Source organism: Triticum dicoccoides, chromosome 2A (assembly GCF_002162155.2).
Source record: "Triticum dicoccoides isolate Atlit2015 ecotype Zavitan chromosome 2A, WEW_v2.0, whole genome shotgun sequence".
Taxonomy (NCBI): domain Eukaryota; kingdom Viridiplantae; phylum Streptophyta; class Magnoliopsida; order Poales; family Poaceae; genus Triticum; species Triticum dicoccoides.
In genome coordinates this window covers 763,400,403-763,413,538 of record NC_041382.1, presented here as the reverse complement: position 1 = coordinate 763,413,538, position 13,136 = coordinate 763,400,403, and positions in this window count along the sequence as shown.

The window sequence follows — 13,136 nt, the reverse complement described above, 5'->3', positions numbered from 1 at the left end:
TGGGTGATTATAAAGGAGCTCTACAGGTGTCTCCAGAGGTACATGTTGGGTTGGCGTATTTTGAGATTAGGATTTGTCACTCCGATTGTCGGAGAGGTATCTCTGGGCCCTCTCGGTAATGCACATCACTTAAGCCTTGCAAGCATTGCAATTAATGAGTTAGTTGCGGGATGATGTATTACAGAACGAGTAAAGAGAATTGCCGGTAACGATATTGAACTAGGTATAGGATACCGACGATCGAATCTCGGGCAAGTAACATACCGATGACAAAGGGAACAACGTATGTTGTTATGCGGTCCGACCGATAAAGATCTTCGTAGAATATGTAGGAGCCAATATGGGCATCCAGGTCCCGCTATTGGTTATTGACCGGAGACGTGTCTCGGTCATGTCTACATTGTTCTCGAACCCGTAGGGTCCGCACGCTTAAGGTTTCGATGACAGTTATATTACGAGTTTATACGTTTTGATGTACCGAAGGTTGTTCGGAGTCCCGGATGTGATCACGGACATGACGAGGAGTCTCGAAATGGTCGAGACATAAAGATTGATATATTGGAAGCCTATGTTTGGATATCGGAAGTGTTCCGGGTGAAATCGGGATTTTACCGGAGTACCGGGAGGTTACCAGAACCCCCCGGGAGATATATGGGCCTTAGTGGGCCTTAGTGGAAAAGAGAAGGGGCAGCCCAAGATGGGCCGCACGCTCCTCCCCTCCCTTGGTCCGAATAGGACAAGGAGAGGGGGCCGGCCCCCCCTCTCTTTTCCCCCCTCCACGAATCCTATTCCAACTAGGATTGGGGGGGGGGGGAATCCTACTCCCAGAGGGAGTAGGACTCCTCCTGGCGCGCCTCTCCTAGGCCGGCCACACCCCCCCTTGATCCTTTATATACGGAGGCAGGGGAACCCCAGAGAGACACAAGTTGATCCACGTGATCATATTCTTAGCCGTGTGCGGTGCCCCCTTCCACCATAATCCTCAATAATATTGTAGCAGTGCTTAGGCGAAGCCCTGCGATAGTAGTACATCAAGATCGTTACAACGCCGTCGTGCTGACGGAACTCTTCCCCGACACTTTGCTGGATCGGAGTCCGGGGATCGTCATCGAGCTGAACGTGTGCTAGAACTCGGAGGTGCCGTAGTTTCGGTGCTTGATCGGTCGGGCCGTGAAGACGTACGACTACATCAACCAAGTTAACACTTCCGTTGTCGATCTACAAGGGTATGTAGATCACACTCTCCCCCTCTCGTTGCTATGCATCACCATGATCTTGCGTGTGCGTAGGAATTTTTTTGAAATTACTACGAAACCCAACAGTTGTACTGTTAGTGCCCGTTGATTTAAGTGCATGTTAGTACTGCCAATTAATATGTTTCATAATGTACAACGTAATGCTTAATTGATGTCCCAATGCTTTTATTAGTTTAAGACTTGCTATACTGGGCCTACGAAATGTGTGTGCTAGTTGCTAGTAACCTCATCGCTAGAACAAATGGTTACCACATCGAATGTCTTGTATGCAACCAAACAACAACTTTTTGCCTCTTGTTAGCATAGGCTTGCAACCAACACAACCATGCGTGTGTTTTTTACTCAGCTAAGCTGGGGATACGGGGAATCGAACTATGTGCAAAATATGATATTTTTCCCGTATCCACTAAGCCAGACTCAGTTGAGTCAGAGATGCAAGAAGACCAAATTTCATGCAGGAAACCAAACAGGCCCTAAGATTTAACCGTATATATCTACAACCCAAAAGAGAAAATATTTCAAGGGGGTGGCCCATCCTCCCTTTATCTCCAGTCATATTTCTCCACCTGTCGGATTGCGTTAATCCCGTAAAAATATTCATGCTAGGTGTATCATTACTCGCCCAAAAGGTAGGTAGGTGTTTAGGCTCAACCCCAAGGTTGAGAGCATTACTAGTAGAACCGTCAAACCCTCAAATCCTTAAAGCAATTTTAAGGGTTGAGAAGTGCCACTTTTTGACACTTTTAAGGGTTGAAAAACAGGGGCAAATACTAGAACCCTCAAACCCAACCCTTAAACTACTTTAAGGATTGGATTTGAGGGTTCTAGTCTTTGCCTCAACCCCAACCTTTAAATCTATCATTTCATATATCACACATTTCATCATATGACATATCACAAATTCCATCACATTTGACATAAAACAATAATCATTCTAGTTATTATTACAACACCGAATAAAACAATAATCATTCAAATTATTACAACAATGTTTGAGCAAACTACACTAATTGTTCGAATCAAATAGGACATAGAAAAGTAAAACAAAGATACATCATGGGCCAATGCGCCGCCCATCCAACTGCCAGTGGTGCTCTACTAGATCATCCCGGAGCCGACCATGAGTGGTTGCATCCTCAATCTCATGATGTGCTTGAAGAAAAGCGTGTATGCGAGAAGGTTTCTTTCCGGTTGCACACGGGTACCAACATTGTCATAGAAACAAGGGAGGTTTAACCCTCTCTCATCCTCTAGGATCATGTTGTGTAGAATCACACAACATTTCATGATGTTCACCAAGATTTTTTTGTCCCAAAACCGAGCTGGACCACGAACTATGGCAAACCTTGCTTGCAAAACACTGAAAGCTCTCTCGATATCCTTGCGGGCTGCCTCTTGTGCCTTGGTGAAATGAGCCTCTTTTCTTGTTAAGGGCACCCCATTTTTCTCCTTGATGGACTTCACAAGAGTTTCCCATTCGGGATAGATGCCATTGGTGAGATAGTATCCCATTGAGTACTCATTGTCCATGATTTTGTAGTTGCAAGCTGGAGCATCCCCAGAAATTAATCTTTTCAACAAAGGAGATCTATTGAGGATATTGATATCATTGAGTGTTCCCGGCAACCTAAAGAATGCATGCCAAATCCATGTGTCCTGAGATGCTATGGCCTCAAGCACAATGGTAGTGAGGGAGTCCTGGATTAGGGGGTGTTCGGATAGCCGGACTATACCTTCAGCCGGACTCCTGGACTATGAAGATACAAGATTGAAGACTTTGTCCCGTGTCCGGAAGGGACTTTCCTTGGCGTGGAAGGCAAGCTTGGCGATACGGATATGCAGATCTCCTACCATTGTAACCGACTTTGTGTAACCCTAACCCTCTTCGGTGTCTATATAAACCGGAGAGTTTTAGTCCGTAGGACAACATATAGAACAACAAGCATACCATAGGCTAGCTTCTAGGGTTTAGCCTCTCTAATCTCGTGGTAGATCTACTCTTGTACTACCCATATCATCAATATTAATCAAGCAGGACATAGGGTTTTACCTCCAACGAGAGGGGCCGAACCTGGGTAAAACTTCGTGTCCCTTGCCTCCTGTTACCATCCGTCCTAGACGCACAGTTCGGGACCCCCTACCCGAGATCCGCCAGTTTTGACACCGACATTGGTGCTTTCATTGAGAGTTCCTCTGTGTCGTCGCCGTCAGGCTTGATGGCTCCTACGATCATCAATGGCGATGCAGTCCAGGGTGAGATCTTCCTCCCCGGACAGATCTTCGTCTTCGGCGGCTTCGCACTGCGGGCCAATTCACTTGGCCATCTGGAGCAGATCGAAAGCTATGCCCCTGGCCGTCAGGTCAGATTTGGTAGTTTAAACTACACGGCTAACATCCATGGGGACTTGATCTTCGACGGATTTGAGCCACTGCCGAGCGCGCCGCACTGTCACGACGAGCATGATCTAGCTCTACCGCCAAATAGTGCCCTGGAGGCCGGACCCGCATCGGCTTCGACCTTTAATTCGGAGCCAACTGCGTCGATCGAGGATGGGTGGTTGGACGCCGCCTCGGGGGCTGCGATCCCAATGGCGATCGAGCCGAACACCAGCCCCGCACTCTGCGAGACTCGTGACTCCAAGGAGCCGGACTCCTCTCCGGACTCCGAACCCTCCGCGCCCCTGCCAATCGAATCCGATTGGGCGCCGATCATGGAGTTCACTGCCGCGGACATCTTTCAGCACTCGCCTTTCGGCTATATTCTGAAGACACTGAAGTCTCTCTCTCTATCAGGAGAGCCCTGGCCGGATTACGGTCAGCAAGGTTGGGGTACGGATGATGAAGAAATTCAAAGCCCACCCACCACCCACTTTGTAGCCACTGTCGACGATTTAACCGACATGCTCGACTTCGACTCCGAAGACATTGACGGTATGGACGCCGATGAAGGAGACGATGAAGAACCAGCGCCTATCAGGCCCTGTAAAGCCACCTCGTCATATGACATATACATGGTGGACACCCCAAAAGAAGGAGATGCCGACGGAACAGCGGAGGATGACCCCTCCAAGAAACAGCCTAAGCACCGGCGTCAGCGGCGCCGCTCAAAATCCCGCCAAAACAAATATGGTGATTCCAGCACGGGAGATAGTAATACTCCGGAAAGTGCCGAAGAAAACCCCCTCCAGCAAGATTTAGCACAGGAGGATGGAGAAACCAGCCCTCATGAGAGAGCGACAGACAGAGAGGTCGAGGACGATAATTATATGCCTCCCTTCGAAGACAAGGAAAGCCTCGACGACGACGAATTCGTCGTGCCAGAGGATCCCATCGAGCAAGAGCGTTTTCAACGCAGGCTTATGGCCACGACAAGAAGCCTCAAGAAAAAACAGCAACAACTTAGAGCTGATCAAGATTTGCTAGTCGACATATGGACTGAAGTCCTTGCGGCCGAAGAGCATAAACTCGAACGCCCCTCCAAGAGCTACCCAAAGCGTAGGTTGCTACCCCGATTAGAGGAGGAAGCACTCGATGCGGCCAACCAGCCACCTCGTGGCCGTGACAGAGAGGCCTCTCGGCCCTCCACTCAAGCCGCACCCCGTACCAAGGCACGGGAATATGCGCCAGACTTACGTGATATGTTGGAGGACAAGGCAAGGCAAACAAGATCGATCTACGGATCGCGTGGGCGCCCCACGGCTCGAGACGGTAACCGTCACGCCGGCCACAAATTCGGCAGGGCCGAACACAGTAGACAAAGCTCATTGGGGCTACGTCATGATAAAGCCCAGTACAGAGGCGCCGCACACCCACTATGCTTCACAGACAAAATAATGGATCATCAAATCCCCGAGGGTTTCAAACCTGTAAATATCGAATCATATGATGGCACAACAGATCCTGCGGAATGGATCGAGGATTATCTCCTTCATATCCACATGGCCCGCGGCGATGATTTCCACACCATCAAATACCTCCCACTCAAGCTTAAAGGACCAGCTCAGCATTGGCTTAACAGCTTGCCAATAGGATCAATCAGTTGTTGGGAGGACCTGAAAGTCGCATTCCTCGACAATTTCTAGGGCACTTATGTGCGACCCCCAGACGCCGATGACCTAAGTCACGTAATTCAGCAGCCAGAGGAATCGGCCAGGCAATTCTGGATACGGTTCCTAACAAAGAAAAATCAAATAGTCGACTGTCCGGACGCTGAGGCCCTAGCAGCCTTCAAGCACAATATCCATGACGAGTGGCTTGCCCGGCACCTTGGATAGGAAAAGCCGAAGTCTATGGCAGCACTCACGACACTCATGACCCGCTTTTGTGCGGGAGAAGACAGCTGGCTTGCTCGTAGCAACAATATGACCAAGAACCCTGGTAATTCGGATACCAGGGACAGTAGTGGCAGGTCGCATCGCAACAAGCAGAAGCGCCGCATTAACGGTGACAATGCTGAGGATACGGCAGTTAATGCCGGATTCAGAGGCTCTAAATCCGGGCAGCGGAAAAAGCCATTCAAAAGGAATCCTAGGGGCCCGTCCAGTTTGGACCAAATACTCGACCGCTTGTGTCAGATACATGGCACCCCCGAAAAGCCGGCCAATCACACCAAAAGGGATTGTTGGGTGTTCAAGCAGGCATGCAAGTTAAACGCTGAAAATGAAGACAAGGGGCTGCATAGCGATGACGACGAGGAGCCCCGGCCGCTGAACAACAGTGGACAGAAGGGTTTTCCCCCACAAGTGCGGACGGTGAACATGATATACGCAACCCACGTCCCCAAAAGGGAGCGGAAGCGCGCATTAAGGGACATATACGCGGTAGAGCCAGTCGCCCCAAAGTTCAACCCATGGTCCTCCTGCCCGATCACCTTTGATCGAAGGGACCATCCCACTAGCATCCGTCATGGAGGATTTGCCGCATTGGTTCTAGACCCAATTATTGACGGATTTCATCTCACTAGAGTCCTTATGGACGGCGGCAGCAACCTGAACCTGCTTTACCAGGATACAGTGCGGAAAATGGGCATAGATCCCTTGAGGATTAAGCCCACCAAAATGACCTTTAAAGGCGTAATACCAGGTGTCGAGGCCAACTGTACAGGTTCAGTCACACTTGAAGTGGTCTTTGGATCTCCGGATAACTTCCGAAGCGAGGAGTTAATCTTCGACATTGTCCCGTTCCGCAGTGGTTATCACGCACTGCTCGGGCGAACCGCATTCGCCAAGTTCAATGCGGTACCGCACTACGCATACCTTAAGCTCAAGATGCCAGGCCCTCGAGGAGTAATTACGGTCAATGGAAACACCGAACGCTCCCTCCAAACGGAGGAGCACACAGTGGCCCTTCCAGCGGAAGTACAAAGCAGCCTCTCCAGGCAGTTTTCCAGTCCGGCCACTAAACGACCGGACACCGTCAAGCGCGCCCGGATTAACCTACAACAAGACCGCCTGGCATGATCCGAGCGGGCGTAGCAATGCGGCCCCAACCCCAACCCTCGCAAAAAGGCGACGCCAGTACTTCGCGTACATAACTATGCTCTAGAGATACCATGGGTACAGGGGGAGGGGCATCATCACGGCACGCCCGAAACACGGCGTAAACCGCACCAGGGGCTGCCGGTCTTTTACTTTTCTCTTACTTTCAGGACTCCACACTTCGGAAGGCCTGTTAGGCAGTTCAATTGCCGCACAAACGATGCAAGAACCAGGGAAGCAGACAAGCCGCGCCGCATTACGGAACTCCCACGTGGTCTCTATCATGAGTAGTATACCTGTTTCGCATACTATTCCGCAGCTTGCCCCTGGAACGGACATGTTACATAGTCCAGCCTTTTGCTTATCGCATTATTTGTATCGTTCTGCTTTGATCGCATCCCTCTTTAATAAACAATGCATAGCTTTTGTCTATTTTTTCATTACTCTTATTTATATATATATATATATATATATATATATATATATATATATATATATATATATATATATATATATATATATATGTTCCTTAACGACATGTTGCACCCGTACACGTTGGTACGGCCAAAATACGCCAGGGGCTTTAATACCCCTCAATATGGTGTGATAAGCCCGAACACTTTAACAAGTGCGGCACCCCGAACTTATAGCATTATATGCATCGGCTCCGAATCATGTCTTGGGTCAATAGTTGGGTTTGCCCGGCTCCTATGTTTTGGTGCCTTACGTTCCGCTATATCGGCAAGGTAGCACTAGGAGAACCACTGTGATTGTGCCCCAGTTGAGCTGGGTCGAGCACCTCAGTGGAGAAAGCTAAAACTGACTGTCATGATGAAGCGAGAGCTGGTCGCTGTTCGAGAGGTTTTTCGAGTCCCTAAAGACTTATGCCGCTTAGAGCGAGGAGTTGGCTCTGTCCGGCCAAGCCGTGGATAGCGCTCCGAACTCGGTCTTCCGAATACCAGGGGCTTCGCCGAAATTTAAAATTATAGAATTCTATGGCTAAGTGAGAGTGTTTACGTATTATAGTCCGATTTCCTTGTTCGTTGGGCTGAGCGCCTCCCTCGAAGGACCCAAACATGGGAAAAAGAGTGCTCAGATTTATCCCCGAACACCCCAGCACTAGCGGCACGGGGGCAGAAGCCGATGACTCGCCATCTCTCAGAATTGATAAACAGCCGCACAGAAGGTAATATTTTAAATTCAACAGCATTGCTTAGCGCATATGAACAAGTTTTCAGCGCACAGGACAAAACGAGCAAGTTTCACTCAAAAATTACATCCCTAGAACATTCATCCGCCACAAGGCAGGCACCCTTCAGAACATCCTTATAATAATTCTCGGGCTTGCGATGCTCTTTCCCCGGCGGTGGCCCGTCCTTCACAAGCTTCTCAGCATCCAGCTTGCCCCAGTGCACCTTAGCACGGGCAAGGGCCCTACGGGCACCTTCAATGCAGACGGAGCACTTGATGACTTCGAGCCTTGGACAGGCCTCCACCAGCCGCCGCACCAGCCCAAAATAGCTCCCAGGCAGAGCCCCTCCAGGCCACAGCCGAACTATGAGGCCCTTCATGGCCTGTTCGGCCGCCTTGTGGAGCTCGACCAGTTGCTTCAGCTGGTCGCTCAGGGGCACGGGGTGTCCGGCCTCAGCATACTGAGACCAGAACACCTTCTCTGTCGAGCTGCCCTCCTTAGCTCGATAGAATGCGGCGGCATCAGACACACTCCGGGGAAGATCTGTGAACGCTCCTGGAGAGCTCTGGATTCGGGTAAGTAACAAGTAACTCACGTTTATGTGTTTGCTTTGCATAAAGAATGCCTTACCCGCCGCTATCTTCTTCACCTCATCCAACTCCTGGAGGGTCTTCTGGGATTCGGCCTTGGCAGACTTGGCGTTGTCAATAGCCAGTTAGCCACGGCGAGCTCGGACGCTCGCGTCTTTGAGTCAAGCTCCAAACTCTCATGTTTTTCCATGAGAGCCTGGAGCTCTTGCCGTACCTTGCCAACCTCGGCCTCATACTTCTCCCGCTCGATTCGCTCCATGGCCGCCCTCTTCTCGGCCTCGACCAGCGCTTGCTTAAGGGTCGCCACCTCAGACGCGACCCCTACAATAGCCACGATAATCCTGTCATTTTTTGCAATTGCACCTCTTCATATATATTTAAACAAGGTATTTCTTACCTTCATTGTCCTCGAGCTGCTTCTTGGCACGCCCGAGCTCTTGCTCGGACCGCTCGAGGTTCTGCTTTAGCGTGTCAACTTCCGCAGTCAGTGCGGCAGACGCAAGCAGAGAAGCCTGCATATGCATATTGACTCCTTTTTGTTAGACTCCTACGAATTTTATTTGATTCTCAATTCGGCTTTTCTTCCCGAACGCCAAAAATGAGCATCAGGGGCTACTGTCTATGCGGTAATATTATTTACACATTCTTTACTTACCTCAAAGCCTGTTAAAAGGCTAGTACAAGCTTCAGTCAGTTCGCTCTTGGTGGACTGAACCTTCTGGACCACCGCACTCATAATGGTGCGGTGCTCCTCGTCGATGGAGGCGCCTTGGAGCGCCTCCAACATATTGTCCGGCGCCTCCGGTTGGACGGGGGTCACCGGCACGGTGGGCTTGCTCCTCTTGGTAGGAGGTCCCCCGCCGGACTCTGGAACCTTTGAAGGTTCCGGAGCGGTGTCCGGCCTAGAGCCGGACTTGGAGCCCTGGGGGGTTTCATCCCCTTTACTCCTGGAGTCCGGGAGGTCGCCTTGCGGCGCCTCCAGGACCACCTCCTCCCGGCTTGGAACCTGTTGGGACAACACTTCGGTGTCGTCCGTAGGGCGGGGGGAGGAAGCCGTCGGAAGCGAGTTCACATCCGACGAGTCCAGTGAGCCGCTCGACAACGCGTCGAGCCGGTCTTTGGGTGGGCTGCATAAACATATTCGACATAAGGGAAAGCTGTGCAATAAACGAATACTGTGAATTACTCTGGTATCTGGATACTTACGATTTTGCCAGGGGCTTGGCCCTGGGCGGCCACTCCTCTTCGCCGTCGTCGGTGTCGGTGGAGTAGTCCGGAGGAAGGGTTTTCCCCTTCTTGGACCCTCCGGCCTCCTCAGAGAGGGCGGCCTTACTTTTCTTCTCTCCTCCCGCTGGAGGGGGATAGGTTTCTTCTTCTTCCTCCTCGTCTTCACGAGAGGAATGCGCCTCGGAACCGTCGGATGATGGATCCGACACCTCCTGGCGCCGGGCACTCTTTCGAGTCCCCGTGGCCTTCTTCATGGCCTTCTTCTCTGGCACCACATAGGGTGCCGGAACTAGCAGCTTCGCCAAGCGAGCATCCGCTGGGCCTTCGGGCAAAGGGGCCGAAAAGTTGATCTGTCCGGACGTCACCTGCCAATCCTGTCAAAGGTAAGGGAGATTAGAGCCCGCATGGAGTCAAACTATGAAAAACTGATACCCTGTAAAAGGAAAAAACAGCTTACCGCCTGAGCGTGACGCTGCGTACTGAATCCGCGATCCTCGGTAGCGGATGCGGGGGCCTCGGCGCCCTTGAAAAGCACCTTCCAGGCATCTTCGTACGTCGTGTCGAAGAGCCTGCTTAAAGTTTGGTGCCGCGCCGGGTCGAACTACCACAGGTTGAAAGCCCGTTGTTGACACGGGAGGATTAGGCGGATGAGCATAACCTGGACTACGTTGACAAGCTTGAGCTTCTTGCCCACTAGGGTTTGGATGCATGTTTGGAGTCCTGTCAGCTCTTCTTTTTTACCCCACGACAGACCGGTCTCCTTCCAGGAGGTGAGCCGCGTAGAGGATCCAGATCGAAACTCGGGGGATGCGGCCAATTCAGGGTCGCGCGGCTCGGTGATGTAAAACCACCCCGATTGCCACCCCTTCAGGGTCTCCACAAAGGAGCCCTCGAGCCATAAGACGTTGGCCATCTTGCCCACCATGGCGCCTCCGCACTCCGCCCGGTTGCCGCGCACCACCTTCGGCTTGACATTGAAAGTCTTGAGCCATAGGCCGAAATGGGGGCAGATGCGGAGGAAAGCCTCGCACACGACGATAAACGCCGAGATGTTGAGGACAAAGTTCGGGGCCAGATCATGGAAATCCAGGCCATAGTAGAACATGAGCCCCCAGACAAATGGGTGGAGAGGGAAGCCCAGTCCGCAGAGGAAATGGGGGAGGAACACCAGCCTCTCATGGGGCCTAGGGGTGGGGATGAGCTGCCCCTTTTCGGGAAGCCGGTACGCGATGTCGTTAGATAGGTATCCGGCCTTCCTCAGCTTTTTGATGTGTCCCTCCGTGACGGAGGAGACCATCCACTTGCCTCCCGCTCCGGACATGGCTGGAGAAGGTTGAGGTGGGAGTGCGGACTTGGGCGCTGGAGCTCGAGTGCGCGAGAATGGATAGGCAAAGGAGGAAGAAGGCGTAGGTGAAAAGGTGGATCCTTATCCCCTTATATGGATGGACGCAACTACGTGACCCCACCAGCCTGGTAAAACTCGCTTATCTCCAAGTGCCGTAATCAATGGCGCGGTTGGGTTACCCACGCCCGTATTGATCAGAATCCCGGAATAAGGGGACACGATCTTTGCTTTGACAAGATGTGCCAAGGAAACCGCCTCGCATGACGCGCTGAGGTGGGATAATGAAATGACACGGATAAAGGCTTGTCCGTGGTGTGTCACGCTACGGAATGCGTCAGCATATTAGATTGGTGTAAATATTATTCTCTCTATGGCAATATGTGGAAACTTATTTTGCAGAGCCGGACACTATCTTTGTGTTCAAAATCTTCTATGAAGTACTTGGAGGAGGAACCCGCCTTGCAATGCCGAAGGCAATCTGCACGCCGGACTCATCATCATTGAAGCCTGGTTCAGGGGCTACTGAGGGAGTCCTGGATTAGGGGGTGTTCGGATAGCCGGACTATACCTTCAGCCGGACTCCTGGACTATGAAGATACAAGATTGAAGACTTCGTCCCGTGTCCGGAAGGGACTTTCCTTGGCGTGGAAGGCAAGCTTGGCGATACAAATATGCAGATCTCCTACCATTGTAACCGACTTTGTGTAACCCTAACCCTCTCCGGTGTCTATATAAACCGGAGGGTTTTAGTCCGTAGGACAACATACAGAACAACAATCATACCATAGGCTAGCTTCTAGGGTTTAGCCTCTCTGATCTCGTGGTAGTTCTACTCTTGTACTACCCATATCATCAATATTAATCAAGCAGGACATAGGGTTTTACCTCCATCGAGAGGGGCCGAACCTGGGTAAAACTTCGTGTCCCTTGCCTCCTGTTACCATCCGGCCTAGACGCATAGTTCGGGACCCCCTACCCGAGATCCGCCGGTTTTGACATCGACAGGCAGCATCACGGCTTTTACCGCAATACATTCCGTGCCATGCCTTTGGGCAATTTTTCCACCTCCAATGCATGCAATCAAGACTACCAAGCATCCCCGGCCATCCCCTTTTTTCATTCATTTCCATTAATCTCTTTGTATCTTCCTCATTTGGTGCCCGAAGATACTGCTCACCGTACAACCAGATGACCAACTTGGCAAACCTATGGACTGACTCCATGGTTGTATCTTGCCTAATGCGAAGATACTCGTCGGTATAATCCGCAGGTATGCCATAAGCGAGTACTCGCATTGCCGCCGATATCTTTTGATATGCACTAAACCCCATGATATCGGCGGCGGATCTACGCCGTTTAAAGTAATAGGAGGTGGCCTCACAATCGGTGACAATCTTCACAAACAAACTACGCCGCATTCGGTACCTTATGCGGAAGAGACGAGGAGGGTATGTAGGTACCTCCGCGAAGTAGTCTTCCATCAAATGCTCGTGTCCGGGAGCGCGGTTCCGGTAGATGGTGATTCGCCCCATCTTCGACCCTCTCCTCTGATCCATCAGCTTCACACGGTATTCAAACGATTGCACGTCAATGAGGAGGCTCATCATCTCGACGTCGTCGTCTTGCAACAACTCATCAATGTCGGATTCGTCGGATGTCGACCAATCCGACGAATGGAAATCGAGTCCATGACAATCTCCTCATTGTTCATCTCCATCTACAAAGGACAGTCACTAATTAGTGCTAAAAAATGAAACAATAAAGAAAATGAAACAAAATGAAAAAAATCACACACCTCACCTCGGAGGAGGCGGCGTCGGCGGCCGGCGAGAGGGAGGCCGGGGCGCGGCTTGGACGGCGGGAGGGCGGTCGGGGCAAGGCGGGAGGGGCGGCCGACGGGAGGGCAGGGTGGCGGCGCGGCTTGGACGGCCTGGGCGACCGGGGCGTGGCTCCTCGATGCGGCTCCTCGATGCCGACTCCTGGGCGGGCGGTCAGGGCGGGAAGGGAGGCAGGAGGAGAGGCGGGAGGGCGGCCGGGCCGCGGCGGTGC